The sequence below is a fragment of the Tympanuchus pallidicinctus genome, unplaced genomic scaffold (assembly GCF_026119805.1).
Source record: "Tympanuchus pallidicinctus isolate F22 unplaced genomic scaffold, pur_lepc_1.0 scaffold14, whole genome shotgun sequence".
NCBI classification, from domain to species: Eukaryota; Metazoa; Chordata; class Aves; order Galliformes; family Phasianidae; genus Tympanuchus; species Tympanuchus pallidicinctus.
This window is the reverse complement of record NW_026294659.1, coordinates 17,394,330-17,411,634: the sequence shown is the minus strand read 5'-3', so window position 1 is coordinate 17,411,634 and position 17,305 is coordinate 17,394,330. Positions and strand designations below refer to the sequence as shown.

The following is a 17,305-nucleotide window of genomic DNA, read 5'->3' as shown; positions in this document are numbered from 1 at the left end:
TCCTTCTTAAAAAAATATACAGCCACAAATAGGCATTTATGGCTCCTTTTTAAAAATATTCAGGTAGGCATGGGACACAAGCAAAGCTTGTATGGGAGTTACAGGTTGCCCAGAGGGCTGATGGATGCTCTGTCCGTGAAGGCACTCATGGCCAGGCTGGACAGGGCTCTGAACACTTGATGGGGCTGTGGGTGACCCTGCTCACTGCAGAAGGGTTGGACTAAATGAATTTTAAGGGTCCCTTCCAACTCCAATTGTTCTATGATCCTACAATCCACTTCTTCCATATGCCATCTCCATTAGCAGGGAACAGAGCCATCAGCAGCTCTTGTGTGAGCTCAGCCTTCTCTCCACTTCATGGACTTTTTGAAAACTTATTAACCTCATCACATTCAGCTTTAATAAAAAGTGTTATTTCTGTGTGTAAAAATGTGACAGGCCAAATATTGCTGAGCCATCTGGTGCAGGGTTTACATTGTTCAAGGTGCTTGAGGAAATCTCAGGCCCATCTTCTTGGGATAAAGCCATGAGTCACCAGCCGGTCAGAGAGGACACCTATTTCCCCTAAGCATTTCATTCTTCTGCTTCATAATACACAGTCACTGCCGAAGGAACAGGAATTGCTCAGTCTGGAGAAGAGGAGGCTCAGAGGAGAGCTCAATGCTCTCTACAACCACCCGAAAGGAGGTTGTGGAGAAGTGGGGGTCAGTCTCTTTTCCCAGGTAACAGTGATTGGATGAGAGGAAATGGCCTCAAGTTGCACCAGGGAAGGTTCAGGTTGGGTATTTGAGGTGAGGCAGTGGCACAAGGAGGCGGTGGAGTGGCACAGGGAGGAAGTGGGAGCTGCCCAGGGAGGTGTTAGAGCCACTGTCCCTGAAGGTGTCCAAGAGCCGTGTGGATGTGGCACTGAAGGACATGGTTAGTTGGACTAGATGATGCTAATGATCTTTTCCAACCTTAAAGATTCTGGGATTCTCTACATTTTTCTTAATCTCTTTTTTTTTTTTCTTTTCTTTCTGGCAGAACAGGTTTGAGTGTCCCTGTAAACAAGCACTACCTTGGAACCATCATCTGTCTGCTTTAGACATAAATTATTAAATTATTACTTATTATTAGTTATCACCTTAAATTATGGTGAACAAGCATTGAAACAATCCTCCGTACTGCTGTGAAATTTTAGCCAATTAGAGCAGAGGTGGTAAGAAGGATATTCTTTGTAGGGCCACTAAATATTTAATTTGTATGATTGTTTGTTTACTTATTTATTCATCCATTATTTGAGATGAATTTGTTTCTCTCTATTCAGACAGATTTCGGGGGAAATGCATTTACACAGTGCAAAAGCATCAGCAGTGTTTTTTTGTCTGAAGTTCTTCGTCCCATAATTTCATGCACTAAGCAACTGCTGCACATTGTTCCACACCTGAATGACTGATACCTCTTAAAACCCTTTAGTTTTCCATCCATGTGCCCGGCAGAACAAAATAGAATGAAAACAAGGCTGATAAGAGAAAAAGCCAAAAAGGGCTTTATAATTCACAAGATTGAAATACATAAATAAAGGTTTAATCTTTTCAGCACAAATAAAACTTCCAGCTAGATCATTTCTTCAGCTTCTCTATTAAAGTCACATTACCCAGGGAAAAACTGCTCTGGTATTTGTATTTTACTAGATCTTCAATATGTGTGTTTCTGGTCTAAATTTATTCTGATCCTGAACACACCTTATGAAATACATAAAGAAGCATGAACTGTCCAAAACAGCATTTCACATTGTGACAAAAAAAAAAATAGACAAAGGAAGATCTTTTTTTTTTATAATCTCCTAAACTTAAACTATGAGAAGCAACTCTCTCTGGACAGTAACGTGAATATTCATGTTCTCTGTCCATTGAATTCTCCTACAGGAACAGTGCTTCCTGTAGGTTAAGGGAGAAATCAATTTGAAATTGTATGGCATGCTGTGCTGCAGGGGCCCTGACACCTGGCTAACTGCTGAACAGCGGTTGCACTGCAGGGCATGCCGGACTCCCTGGCTGCTTCTGTCCAGCTGCAGATTGCCAAGAAATTCCCCATTTCACAGGGGCTGAGTGTGACAACTCTGCACCACCCTGGGGCACTCTGGTGTGGCACTTGTTGTAACAATTAAGTACAGAGAGAATTCAGATCAGTACTTTGTCCAGGAATTTCTTTTTTCTTTCTGGTTTCTGTCCACATGCGAAAATATTATTGTTGCTGACAGAGCTTATATTTATATATATGTCACAACTGGCTTTGCTCTTGTGTTATTAGCACAACTGGGTTTTGCTAGATTACTAAGAAAGGATAGCTGCAAAACAATGTTTGGCATGCAAGCCTGTCAGTGACAGATACACTATGAAATGAAAATCTGGAGTACACAGATCTATCATATGCCTTAAGATACAAGGCACATAGGCTGTATAGAAATTTTGTGCTGTTAGGCATTGTGTGAAAAGATTTGTAGGAAGCAGGTACACAAACATTTTAGCTCAGCTGCAGCTCACAATGTGCTTTTGGAGATAATCTCCTGATTGTCCCCCAGAATTTTGTTTGCATCCCTGAGCAGTTGTGCAGCACATAAGCTGCATCGCATCTGTATGAAGCTGCACGGGAAGGCACGGTCCAAAAGTGCAGCGTAACACAAGCCTACCACTAGCAGGCGTCTTCTGAGAGCGCAATGGAGCTCTGCCACTGTAGATGCCTGCAGCTGCTCAAGCAGGGCTGCTCACTGCTGTGGTCAGTGGATCTACAGCACCTTCTTATGTATTCTGATAATAATGTAGAGATAGCCTCATGCTCAGACACATCTAAAGACACTAACGGAAGGGATAGCATCTCAGCACTAAACTATGTTCTCAGGCTTATATTTTTGCCTAATCATGAGGACAATACACTTATCACAGAAAAAAAAAGGGAGACATTGCATTTGGTTTTTCCATATGAAATAAAACGTTTGACTGAGGCCATAAGAGATTATTTCTGATTACTATCATTGTAAAATAAGCAACTTTGCAGTATTCCATAACAGATTATTTAATGATCAGTGAATCACAAACACATAGAATTCCAGGACGGTTTGGACTGGAAGGAGCCTCAAAGCCCACCCCACCAGCTCAGGCTTACCAGGGCCCCATCGAACCTGGCCTCGAGTGCTACCAGGGATGGGGCACCACAGCTTCTCTGGGCAGTGTGGGCCAGTGCCTCACCACCCACTGAGGAAAGAATTTCTGCCTAACATCTAACATAAACCCCCCTTTTACTTAAAACATTCTCCCTTATCCTATCACTATGAGACTATAAGACCAAAGCTGGTCCTCCTTCCATTTATAAGTTCTCTTTTAAAGTATTGGAAGGTCAGAACAAGGTCTCCCTGAAGCCTTCTCCTCTCTAGGAGCTGGGTTTATTCAGCCCAGAAAAGAGAAGGCTGCAGGGAGACCTCATTGCAGCTTTCCAATATTTAAATGGAATGTATAAACTGGAGAACCATCAACTTTTTACAGGAATAGATAGCAATAGGAAAAGGAGATATGGTTTTAAGCTAACGGAGGGGAGATTAGACGTCAGGGGGAAGGTTATTACTGAGAGAGTGGTGAAGTGCTGGCATAGGCTGCCCAGAGAAGATGTGGATGCCCTGGCTCCAAAGGTGTTTAAGGCCAGGTTGGATAGGGCACTGATCTAGTACTTGATCAAGTGGTTGGTAACCCTGCCTGTGGCAGGGGGGTTGGAACTTGATGATCCTTGGGGCTCCTTCCAACCCAAGCCGTATACCATGATTCCATGATTTTATGTATCCAGGGACTTTCAAGCATAAATGTATTTTTCAGAATTCTGAAAAACTAGATTTCCAGGGAACTGAGAAGCAGGAATAATGAGCATGAGTTTCATTCAAATAATCTTGGATTATCTGAACGATCATACAAGACTGAATTAGTCCAGTTTGTTTGTATTCCTCAGACTTGCTTCCTGCTGAAACATGTGACTCTCACTACAGGCAAAAATAAAAAAAACACTCCGCTCCTGGCATCTAACTATGACTAGATACGCACACACATACATATCTATCTGTAGATTTGGCAGGTTCAATGTGGCTATAAAGCACATTTTTAAAAGACTCTCCATCTCTGCAGGGGTGGCTCTACTTTGGGTATAGGTATGTTATATATTGTTCTGAATCCAGGAGTCCTTCAGTGTATGCCTTCCTCTCCTGTCTTTAACCCCAAAAATAAATCCAATTATGTCTTCTTGACACAGCTTTCAAAATATTTGTATATTCATAACACTGATTTTCTTCTTTTTTTAAAAATCAAAAATGGATTCTCAGCAATACTGCAGTTGCCAGAATTCCTGCACAGAATGGAAAAGCAATGGGACTAGTAAATATTAATAATGCTGTATACACTGATAGGGCTGGACAACTAGGAAAGACCTCGGGCATATCTACAAGCACCTGTTCGTGTATGGGTCTTCATAAGTGTCTTTCTTCCTTTACAGCAACTCATGCCTGGAAAAAAAATAAATCTCTTTTCCAGAACAGTGCCTTGCTTTGCATCTGCTAATGCACTGAGCACAGAAACCTAGCAGAAAGCAGTAGTGAGAAGTGCTTGACATTAGCCTACCCCTACTCCAATGATGTCTGAGTCTTTACCAGCAAGAATGTTTGGTGCAATCAAGCCAAATTACAGGACTCTCATAAATCCCGCACTGAAAATACAAGTTCTCATTTATACCATGCCCAGCACACAGCTCTCTGGTTTGCAAAGAAATGAAGAACAACACCTGTTTTAAAGAAAATGCTGAAAACAGTTGCTGCTGTAAGCAGGGACACATTTCAATGGGGATGAGACATACAGTACAAATGGGAACAGAAGACAGTGACAGCAATGTGGGCACAAATAACCTTTTTTTTTTTTTTTACTAACATAGGATGACAAGTGTAAGGCACCATGGATGCACCTCTTGCTCTCTCGATTTCATAGACAGCTTTCCTTATTTCAAATAAGACAGAGCACTCTGCTCTTTGTGGCTGTTCATGCATATCTCTGAGCTATATACAGTTTATGAACTTAAAGAAAACTGGCATTTGCATTCTTGGTGCAGCAAGCTATCTCTCTATTTAAAATCTCACAGGGTCATTTAGGTTGCTGCATGTTTTACTTCCAGATCTGAACACAGCCACAGGGAAACATTCCAGCCTTTCCAGACAAGATCAGAGAGCATATCCCTATGTCTTTTCCATACAGGTACTTATTTTGCTGTTGTATAAAATACAAAGCATTATCTGTGGACAAATATAGCTATCAAGAGTCTAACTTTTCTTGCTACAGAAACCTTCTGCAACATGGGACAAAGGAGATAACTCCAGGCAATAAGGTGCGGAATAAAATGTGGGAGGCTGTTTTCAAAGGAGCCATTGCCTAGCAGAGGGCAGAGCACTATAAAAAGCCCATTTTGGTGACCTCAGAGTGATGTGTCAAAAAAGACCCAACTTAATGCCACAGCAGGGTTTTAAAGGAGAGAGCTCATATCTGCAGATCAGATAGGGAAATGGAATAGTTTTTAGGGAGATCAGAAGATGCTGCTCTTCTCAAAGCATCCTTTTCTGACAAAGAGAGCAGAACTGAAAGCACAGATGCAAGATCCAAGCTGTGAAATTCCTACTACAGTAGCCTAACTTTTGGAATTTTACTCATAGGACCAAAATTTCCCATTAGGGTGCCTGCAGAAGGAAAAGCAATCACTCTCCTTTCTATCAGCTGTTTCTTCCCTTTCCCCTCAACAACTCCTCTAAACAACACCTTGTTTAACTGCAACTAATATTTAGATTGGACTGCTAATACTAAGGAGAATAAAGCCCAGCTTACAACCCAGGCTCTGCCTTTGGGGATGGAATGGCCAGCAGAACTGAGCAGAAAAAACAGGATGCAGATATAGCAAACAACAAGAGGTATAGGCAGAGTACAGGCAGATGATTATCTTCTCCTGTTTATCCCTATCGTGTTTATGAGTAAAAAAAGATACTCAACAAAACCTGACATGGAGAAAAGAAAGCCCTGCTTGATGCGAAGAATAATTAACTTGCAGAATGTGTTAATACAAGGTGATACTGAGAACAGAGAGGTCAGGGGGGATTCAAGAAAAGATGAGACACACGTGGAGAATTAGAGCAGCTACGATTACATCAAACAAGATTAAATGCAGAATTAATGTGTGGTAGTAGTAAGTGAAACACTAGAGGATAAGAAGCTGGAAAAGAGCTTTCTTGCAGGATATCTCCTTAATTCTCTTTTTCAGGGTTTCTAACCTCTTCCTTTCAAATCTGTAACTATCTGACATTGAAAAATGGAATGAAAAACCTCCAAACATGCTTATATTGTAATTCCTCTCATTTATGTAAGAATTTCTGGGAAGTGTCTGTTCTACAGCAATCAACGATCTGACTGTTGAGCTAAAACTGCAGGTCTTTATTTACCAAGGTAAAATTTTCCTTCTGTTTCCAAGCTGTTCACCGCAGAGAGTTTCATATACGACCCAGGGTGAGAAAGCAGCCCCACATCCATACTGCATTACCTCACTCTGCCACCAAAGACCCTCAGAGACCAAATGTAACAAAACATCTCTAGCTCACACAGAGTAGGGAGAGTTCTCTGACAAAGCCACCTGTAATTTAACATGTGGGTCTCCAAGCAGCTCTCTAATATTGGTTTTGTGATCTGCAGAAAGTAAACTCCAACTGCTCGCTGGACTGGGCATAAAGAATGTCTGGCAATTTCACAATTTGGTGGATAAATACTCGTGCCTGAGCAAAAATAAAACAACAGATTCTGACTCCAAGGGGAAGCCCATTTGCTATGATTTATATACTTACTGCAGTGGATAAACACTAATGCCATCATGATTGCCCATTGTAAAAATCCTCTCATCTGCAGCAACCTGTCTTTTCCATTGGGGCCAACTGTGCAATCTGATGATAAGCAATAAAGCTCTGGAAGGTGACTGTGTAAGACTCAGACTGTCAGTAGCAGTCAGAGTTGTAATTGTTTTGTTGCTGTCAGTTACTTGAATTTTTAAGACTTACTTAGTCTTAAAAAGACCAGGAAACTTGTCTTTCTTCCAATTTGGCCTTTTTCTTTTTTCTTATCCTGTCTTCTGGCAGGAGCACTGAACATTCTGAGTCTTAATAAAAAGGCATCTGTAATGAAAGATCTCTTACTGCCTATTTGCTGCAAATACATTCTTACACTCTTGTGATGGTTTTACAAGCAGATTCATGTGACTTGCAAAATTTCTTTGTTTGTAGAGCAGTGTTTCTTCAAGTTTGGGGCAGAGCACGACATGCCAGAATAAGAGAATTTTATTTGTGATTTTCATGACAACTTCTGCAATAAACCCTGCATTCTATAATCTCTTAAGCATGTTGCATGCTGACAAGTACTTCAGTTTAACTAGAAAATGTGCATAAATGCAATTCCACGTACTTATCAACCTGCCAATTCACTCTTATCTAAGATTTTTTCATTCCATTTCCTTTTCTTTATCCTCCCTGTGTCTCCGGTGCTTGAGCTCATGATGACAGGAGATAGCAAGACTGCAGTAAAGAGCTATTGTAGCAGAACTCCAAAATAATCGCCTTTCTATGGCAAGCCTGCTAGCTTCAGAAGCAACTTCTAGCTCCAATTTTGAGGGCTGTAAGGGCAGGGAAAGGAGTACACACTGAATAGCAGTAACAGGAAGGAATTTGGAGGACTATTAGCTACCTTAGTGCATCAGCAAAAAGCCTACAGCCAAACCATACAGTACTGCTTCAGAAGGACTGCCACTTCTGTTATCATATATGGCCCATGCATATAAACTATCACCAAGTGCAGGTTGCACAGTCCAAATCTATCACGCACTTTCCTAACATTTCCGTCTCCTTCCTGCACACTGCAGCAATTCGGGTTACTGGAAAAACAGCACACAAAGCCTCAGCTTCTCTTCCACCACCACATCATACGAGAAATTGCCTCCCTCAGTGACAAGGGAGGCTATCTTTATGAGGCCCTTTTTTCTCCCTCCTGATTCATGCATAAATTTTTATGATGATACCTGTTAATATTCTGCACCATAGAGGACTTTTTCAGTAAAATGACAAATTCTCTCTTTGAATTTGTGCTTTATTTATCATCCATAGCATAACTGAGCACAGTAAATTTTCACGTGTGAAGGATGCAGATTGCATTTTTTAATAATAAACATCAGTGTACTTCTGAACTTCCTGTGCTGCTTGATTTCTTGAAACGTTTCCCTGTAACGAAGAGGAAGCAGAGCTACACTGATGGGCCTAATATTCCAGAAATTGCTATCAAAGTTTTTCCCTTTGATGTCTGCCTGCATTCTGATTGCAGTCTCCCAAGCTAGGGAGGAAGGGAAGATACTGCTGGCTTGAAAGGAGCTAACATAATATCTTAATCCACTCTTGTCCCTTAAGAAAAACAAATTTTCCCTAATGTTATCTTTTGCAAAAGCATAGGTTTTGCTGCAACAGCAGCATCAATTTAGTTTTGATTATACACCTCTACAGAGTGCAGAGTGGGGAAGCCTGTATTTTGGCTATCTCAGCTATAATCTATTTTGTGGGTAACAGACACATCTGATTTCTTAAGCCAAAAGATTTGAGTCTGTTTTACAGCCAGATTGCCTAAGGAAATAAGTTTTGCAAAGTCATGTTATCTGCTCATCTGTCTCAGTCTTACTAGCACCAATAATTAAACCACCGGCCAATCTTAGCTGAGTGTTACATACAATATATTGAGCACTCAAAGTTACACAAAAACTAATTTATCCTAAAAATTTTGTAACAAACAGTGTGAGGACTGCAGTGAGTGGCAACAGCAAGGGTAAAACTCAAAAGATAACTACAGTTTTGGTCTTCTGATAACTGTGTGTCTACTGGAAACAGCACTACTGCCTCTTGGAAGGCCTATTGGGGCTAGGCATCAGGACTTTGGAGAAGGAAGAGAATTACAGGAGTTGCTGTGGGGAGATTCTTGAGAAAGAAAAAGAAAGGCAACCAAGGTAACATTAATTATGGAATGGGGAGAAGAAAAATATAAGCTTTGGTTTCGACAGATAAGCTCTTCAGCAAGAACTTTACTTCCTCTTCCTTTCTTTTGTTTTTCTTGCTTTGTCTTTCCTTTCTCTTTTTTGCTCTTTCCTTCTTTCCTTCCTTCTTTTCTTCCTTCCTTCCATTTTTCCTGCCCTTGCAATATAGACATTAGAGTGTCTCAGAATAACTGCAGCATCACTGTGCAGCAAAAAGGATCTAGCAGTTATGTTTCACTGTATACATTTGTGTTGTACATGTATGTATACACAGACAATTCATTGTACACAGTACAAACTGAACAGGTGTAAATCCTTGGATGATGTAAATTCATATGGCTCTTTAGAGGTCAGGGACCTCTTCAAATTTGTAATGGATCACACTTGAAATACTACTGTGCATTTTGAGATGTGTGGGGAAAAAAGAAAAAAAGAAAAAAAAAAAAGAAAAATGATGATTATGTTGTAATCTTGTATTTTATACATATATGTTCATTTTATCTTTCCTTTCCTTGAGCAGCACATTCCAGAGTCCATCAGGTATGTCAAGAGGAATGGCAGCAGCTAATCCATCCCAAAATATAGAACACACAATTTTTAGTAGCTATAGGTGACAGAATGACCTTTTTTCACCTTGAAATTCTTGGACAGAATCATAGTCCACAGAGGACACAGAAACCCCTGTAAGATCCTACAGGTGAATATAGAGGAAATCTTTAACTTTGCAGCATACCATTCAGGGTCTTTTCATTTGACTTTGGCACTCATCACATAGAAATCTGCCAGGTTGACTGCAGTTCCCTAGTTGAGAGAAGTTTCACAAATGGTGAGGATTGCATGTTGCCCCTCATTCATACAGAGATCTCAGTGACACAACAGGGATTATGTGTCCTGTGGAGACTAATATATTATTACCCCATGGCTTACCTGCAAAGCTAATCAGATTGGAATCCTTCTCTGTGACTGTTGTTCTTATAAACAGTTTTGCCAGCCTACATTTAAATGTGACCCTTTTAATCAGGTTACTCAGTATAACACAAGTAAAATGGATGCTGTTATTGCATTACCTATTTTTATCTCCATTGATTCTTCTGTATCTTTCATGAATCACCCTGTTGAAAACGTGACAGGTTTATGTCAGTCACAACAGGACTGTAACAATATTAGCTTTACCATGAATTTAGTGTGACACCAAAATTTTATCATACTTGACCTTATTTGATATATTCGTGTCCTGAATCAAAAGATTTGTGCTAAGCTGCACAAAGTAAAGGTTCATTCTAACAAGACATTCTTCTACATAGAGGTTTATGTTTTTAGTATTTTCTGTGCTACAGTGCTACATAATCATACATAAATAATTATGCTATTTCTAGAAGCAATGGGTAGAAGACATTCCAGCTCTCCTCTTATTCAAGTCCATTAACATACCATCAGTGGCTGGAATAATTTACACCTGCCTGATAACATCTGGTCTTACTATAAGCTAGTGATTTTTTGGCATCTTTCTATGCCTTCGCCATGGTCAGAAAAAGCAGGACAGAGAATGAAACCTTTGCAGGAGAGGAGGATCTCGTCAAAATCAGCAACTGGAGAAGAGGGAAGTAGGAGGAGAACTGTTTCCATTGATTACCTCAAAGTAATGAAATTCTGAACTAATCTGCAATTTGGATGAACCACAGTAAATTGTCCAACTGTTATTCTGTCAGAATAATACATTTGCCAGAACCTCATCAGTATAAACTAGCGCAGCTTCATTGACTTCGGGAGAAACATAGCTAAAATAGCTTCTGGGTCATATTTCTTTCTGAGACCAAGTGATCTGACACTTAAAGGACAGAGGATCAGAAGAGATGATTTTGTACCTTATTCTCAAAGGTTTTCTGTAAGGACTTGTAGATAAGAGCAAGGGCTTGGCTTTCAAAGAAGTTTTGATGTTTTATCTGCTGAAGATAGGCAGTTTAAAGCCCATGTCAAATCAAACTTCCTGGAGAAGCTATATTTGCACTTATTGGGCTTTACTTGTTGCCTGTGAAGTTTATAATAAATCAATGACTGTGGAAGAATTATTGAGTTTTGACTCTTTGATGAAGGCAATGCCCTATTCCTTGGTCACTAAGTCTGCCCAGCTCAAAAAACAGGAGGCTGAGAGGAGGTCTCCTGGTGGCCTGCAGCTCCTCTCAGGGAGCAGAGGAGCAGCACTGAGCTCTGCCTCTCCCCATAAAATGCTTCTTTGATACTTGTTAATTTTGTAATACGTATTAATTCAGAAGTGATAAAAAGACATAAAAAAGTAAAAATTTGGCATCAGCAGTAACTACATTACATTCAGATTTTTCCTGTGTAATTGGAATGAAACAGTGAAGAACTTTTATAAATAAAAATATGCATTTATGTTACTTAATTAGAAAATATCATAAATTGCGTAACTCTAAGAACTTCAGTGAAACACACTCTTGATATTGCTGAGCTACAAATAGGAAAGCCAGGAATTCAAGAAACAGTTAGTGCTTCCCAGCAATGATGATTCTGCATCTTCTAAACTAACTTATTCAAATTATTTTAAGATCCCAGTTCTCATTGTGCAAATGCATAGTGAACTGGTACCAACAGGCAGCTCAAGCTCTCACCTGAGAAATTTCAATGACAGTTACAAGCCACTGCAGAGAAACAGCTTCACACCACTCTTTTTAGATGTTGCTAATAATGAGTTATTCCAATATATATGTCACAGTACAGCACTAGTCACGACACGTTGACCTTGGCCAATTGCAAGCCACCTGCTGAGCCTCTCTGTCACTCCCCATCCTCAACAGAACAGGGGGAAAAGTAAACAGAGAAGAGCTCATAGCTCAAGATAAAGATGCAGATATCACTTGCCAGTTACCATCAAGTCAAAACAGACTCAACTTGGAAAAGAGTCATTTAACTTACTGCCAATTAAAATTGATGTAGACTGAGAAAAGCAGACATCTTTCCATCAACTTATCCATTCTTCCACGCTCAACTTCATTCTTTCATCCCCATCTCTTTTACCTCCTCCCCAAAAGGCATTAGGGAATCTGTGGTCAGTTCATAATGTCTCCTCCCTGAGGCTCCTTCCTCCATCTTATACTCTCCAGTTCCAGCATGTGTTCTCCAAAAGCAACAGCTTCCTTCAGGGCACATCCACCTCCTCTGGCATGGAATCCTCCATAGGCTGCAGAGTGGATATCTGTTCCATGGTGGTCTCCACGGGCTCTGTCCTGCAGTGAGGCCATTGGAACATAGAGCAACTCTGATCTTGCTTCAGATAATCATTCCACAGCACCCTGACACCAATTGGGCAGCCACACCCAATACATCATTAAAGCCATGTTTTCAGTAAAGATGTTTCCGGGATCAGTTTCCATAAGTCATATGCATTATTTCTAAAGTTTTTATTTTCTTGCACAAGATACTTATAAAACACTACATAACCCAGAAAACAGATCAAAACTGACTACTGAAATTTCTCAAAGAGGGAAAGTACAGATGCCCAGAAACGAGATTCACTGGTGTACTGACACTGCATAACAAGAATTTAGCACTTTCAGAAATATTCAGAATAAAGAATCATACATTGGATTCTTGGAATTACCTTTGTGAAAAGCAAAAATAGGTGGGACCTCTCCACAATTACGGGTGCTTATAGACTTGCAGAAATTTACTTCATGAGTGATCTTAGAACAAAAGTTGATGTATTAATTATTCCAGATTTATAAAGAACAATTATATTTTTTTCTCATCACTATTTCTCATTATCTTGCTGTGTAAAGCATTTCCACACATTACAGAAACCTGGGCTAACTTTTGGTTATAGAGCCACAGAATCGTTAAGATTGGAAAAGGCCTCTAAGATCCCCCAGTGCAACCACCAGCCCACCCCCCCACGCCCACTGCCCACGTCCCTCAGTGCCACATCCACACGGCTCCTGAACACCTCAGGGACGGTGACTGCACCACCTCCCTGGGCAGCCTGTGCCACTGCAGCACTGCTCTTGCTGAGAAGAAATTGTTCCTAATATCGAACCTGAGCATCCCTTGGCACAATCTGAGTCCATTCCCTCTCATCCTATCAGCATTGCCTGGGAAGAGGCTGACATCCATCTAACCACCTCTTCATAAGACTTGTGGTCCAGTCTCTTCACCATCTTCCTTACCTTTCTTTGAATAGGCATATATAAAGTATGCTAAGAAACATCCTGATTAACACAGAAGAAGTGATCTTCTTACATACAGAAACACCCCATGTAAAGCTAAGATCCAGAGGGCATAAAGCATATGGCTATCTAATTAGTAGAAAACACTTTCCTTTTCTGTCTCTAACTCTAATTGCAGACATCCTAGAAAGGCTGAGACTATGCTGACCACCCAAAGTGATGGAGGGCATGACATGTAAATGGACCTCCACTACTTTTTTTTTAAGACATTTTGAAGGGAGATGCTAATGCTCCTCCAAATGCTGTTTGGGACAGCTGCAATGTCTGGATTTGTGTGCATGCATGTGAGATAATTTGTAAGAGGAAAAAGGTCTAAATTCATCCTTTTATACAGAGGCAACAGAACAACTGATTTTCACACTGGATTCTGTTGGTACTGTGTTGCTTTAAAAGAGGCACCCACTCCTCTTCCACCCAGGGGCCACTGTTATTCACAGAAGGAAGAAAAAGCAGATGAAACTTCCTCACATCTGGAGAGCTAAGAGAAGAGGGCTGGAAGCTAGGAATTCAGCCTGGTAGAGGAACGAGGTAAAACAACAGCACAAAAGTACTTCATTTGGAAGCTGTAGAGAGCTGATTTTTTAAAACACATCTGTGTATTTTACGTGATCTGGGCATCTACAGAAGGTTTATGCAGATGAGAAGATAGATGTCTCTTGCTTATTTTCCTTCCTGACAGATCTGATTTCAAGATGACAGCACATGGATTACAGTTTCCCAGACCACTTGCTGCTTAGGGCATAACCCAGACTCACTCCATCAGCAGATGCATTTTAATGTCAGTACATGGATCAATGACAGGACACAGTCCCCAGGGAGCAGTTTGGCACCCAGGCTAAAAAACAGAAAGCCTGGGCAGTAATGCGTGCAGTGAGCCACACTGATGCAGGACAGATTCTTCATTTCAAAGAGAAAAATCTACATTCTTCAGAAACAGTGTTCAAAAATTTAATTTTCATTCAGTTCAATGGAGCAGCTTTATAATTTACAGCACCAGATATAGCTAGACGATGTAATGTGGAATATCTGAAGCAGTTCTTTTCCTGTATTAAAATGCACCTTGGGCAACAGAGCCTCAACTTCTCTTAACATATGTTTGTAGCAGATAAGTAAACAATTTGGACGTGAAATGAAAATTTTCTAGATAGTTACAGTCAGAAAAGCATCAAGTCATACTAGACTCCAGCTGCAGTGTGCTGCTGATAAGTTTTTGGGATGGTTTGGCATAGTTAAAATCAAGAAGCTTTGGAAGAATAAAAGGCTTTCTGTGTACAAGTTGTTTGAACAGAGATAGTGAGAAAAAGACATCATTTTACATCAAAATTCTGAAAGTGGCCTTGGTGGCAGGATCGAACCTTACACTGGAGCACATGGTCAGAGTGAGGTGAGTATCTTCATGCTCAATGGAGAAGCAGAAATGGAGGAGGCATGGCTGGGAAGCATAAAGTTCCCAAACAAACAAGAAATTCACTTGCCTTGAATTCCATTGACATTTGGCTACCTTACAACCACAGACTCCTACAGCTTTGTTGACATCTTCAGTCACATGCATGGTGAATTTTGTGTTTGATTGGTTCCACTCTGCTCCATGGGGCTCTGCATATGGCAGCAAGCTGCGAGTGAGCACTGAAATCATTCTTACATCACAACTGTGACATCTTAGTGGTAGATCACAGGATAGCAAATAAATCACAGTGAAGTTCAGCACGGACCCAGACCAAGCAATCTCTCATCAAAGTTCCCCTACATGCTGGCTTGTTCACACTGAATACTAAGCCTTTCTTTGCAGCAAGCTCCCACTGCCTAGATCTCTGCTATCAGGCTTAGGGATGCGTACTACAGACAAGAATGCTGTGTGTCCTAAGGAAGACATTTCTTGGACTGCTTCCAAATGAAGAGGCAGGAAAACCTGCATTTCTCTTTTCTGCTCTACTTGGCCATTAGCAGGCAAACAAATGGAAATTTGTTCAACAAAGAACAAATGCTGATCTTAAAAGGTTCTATTTAAGCAGATAGAATCCAGTGAAAGAAGCAGCAAGTTGCAGTAAAGATCGCAGTATTTCACAATGTAAAATGCCAGGAAAGGCACTGCCTGTGCTGGCTTGTCCAATCTGGTCTGCTTTAGACAAATCAGACTGCACTCCCACAGGTGTGTCAGTACTGCTGCAGCCACCATCCTACTGTACCTCAAGTTTCCATAGTCCTTAACCAGATGATGGATGGAAACTGTGACCACCCAGATGAGACCAACATGGCTAATGCAGGCTGATCACTTAGGTGCTATTTATGCTTCACTTCCAACAAAGGCAAAATAGCTTTCCCGTGGGAGAGCTCTACCTCTTATTTTATAAGCACTGCCAATAAGAGCACTGCCAATAAGACCTTGCAGCTTTTGTCACTGTGAAAGGACTCCTGTTGCTGCCCACTGCACACCCATGTCTCTAGCTGTTTATAGTTCTGTCTAATGTTAGCCATCTGAAGTGACATTTCCCTATGTGCATCTATTTCAGACTGAATACAGGAGGTTTTAATTGTTCCTGTGAATAACAAATGGTTTGTGGGTTTTTTTTTTGTTGTTGTCGTTTGTTTGTTGTTGTTGTTGTTTTCCTGACTTACAAACATTCTGATATTCACTTCACTGAGAACATATTCAAGCAGAACTTAAAATGTGATGGCCCAGTGCTGCACAAACACACACAGTCAGTGGTGATTTTATCTCATTGCGCAGATAAATGCCTACCTTAACCTGTCTACACTATGCATGTGTTGCCTAAATCTGCAGGAACTGTCCCTTGTCTCTTTTGGTATCGAGAGCAGTACAAGCCAGAACCCTTCACTGCAGTGGTGCATGGCCAGCCAGTCCCTTGGCTTCCCATCACCAAAGACCTCTGAAAAAATGCTTCATTCTTCTCTAGGGCAAGGCCCATAGATGGAACAGCCACATCTACTGCAAGGTGGTACAGGTCCCTGCTCTGCATCACAGAGCTCCTGCACTATCAGTGAAGAATGTCCCATTAGGCACCAAAGGAGCATTCCACTCCTGCATTTTCAAGTTGTTTTTTCCACAGTGAAAGAAAACTATACAAAAAAGTTTTTTATTAAAACATATTAGATGATAAGGTAAAATCCCAGAAGATGGGAAATACCAAACAACTTAAAAATACCATCTTCTCTTATTTAACTACGTACATTATTCTGCAGGATTTCTGCCTCATTTACTGCATTCTTTGACTATAGCCTTTTACATTTAATATTTTTAAATATGAGTGAATAAATTGGGGGCACAGAATTCTATTAAGAAAGCAATTTTGTTTATCATGAGCGTTGTTTATCATACAAAATAAATTTGAACAATCATAAGGAAACAGCAGTGGCTCCGTGTCCTTCTGGTAGCCTCATTCTTTTCCCATTCTAATGGCTGTCAAAGATTCTCTGTTCAGTGTAAGTAATTTCCTATGCTTTTTTGAACTCTAGCATGAAGAAAAATATTCAAAATCAAAACATGAAAATGTTTTAATGAGAAATTATTATTTTATTTGTCTCCAAATTGCAGGGAAGAATTCTTATGTGGCTTATTACTAGCTCCTTTAATAGCTCTGTAATGTCTTATTACTAAATTATTTTATGTGGACGGCTAGATTGCTATACACATGAGATTAAGTTATGCATAAGTTAATCAAGCTATTCATCATGAATTTTGAGTCACTGGCCAATCTGACAATGACTGACAGGCTCTGGAAAAGTATAGTACAGCTAAAAAACCTGACCTAACTTTTAAACAGCTTTCTCTGTGATACCAACATAATCAAATAGAGTTTTACGTATGTCATGCTGTTGCTGCAGCAACCTGGTCTCCCCTCCTTTGACTACTGATAGGGTGTCTCTAAGCTTGATATGGCCTCAGATGGGTTGAGATAAATCTCTTGGGGCTGCTCCAGACAAAAACAGATTAATTTGCAGTT

General features: G+C 40.4%; 2 protein-coding genes across 8 annotated transcripts in view; both read right to left on the bottom strand.

Annotated features, from left to right (window-relative positions):
• LOC128076433 (claudin-8-like) overlaps positions 1-17,305 on the bottom strand; it is a 146,892-nt gene that overhangs the window by 32,089 nt on the left and 97,498 nt on the right. The window contains exon 2 of one of the 2 annotated variants that reach the window (XM_052674094.1): positions 13,029-13,153. The exons of the other annotated variant lie outside the window; for it this stretch is intronic. The gene's annotated coding sequence lies outside the window, so the exon portion shown is untranslated. Of the gene's footprint in view, positions 1-13,028; positions 13,154-17,305 lie in introns of those variants that run through there. 2 annotated transcript variants of the gene reach the window in all.
• The window catches only part of GRIK1 (glutamate ionotropic receptor kainate type subunit 1), a 155,474-nt gene that overhangs the window by 128,687 nt on the left and 9,482 nt on the right, over positions 1-17,305 (bottom strand). The window lies entirely within an intron of this gene.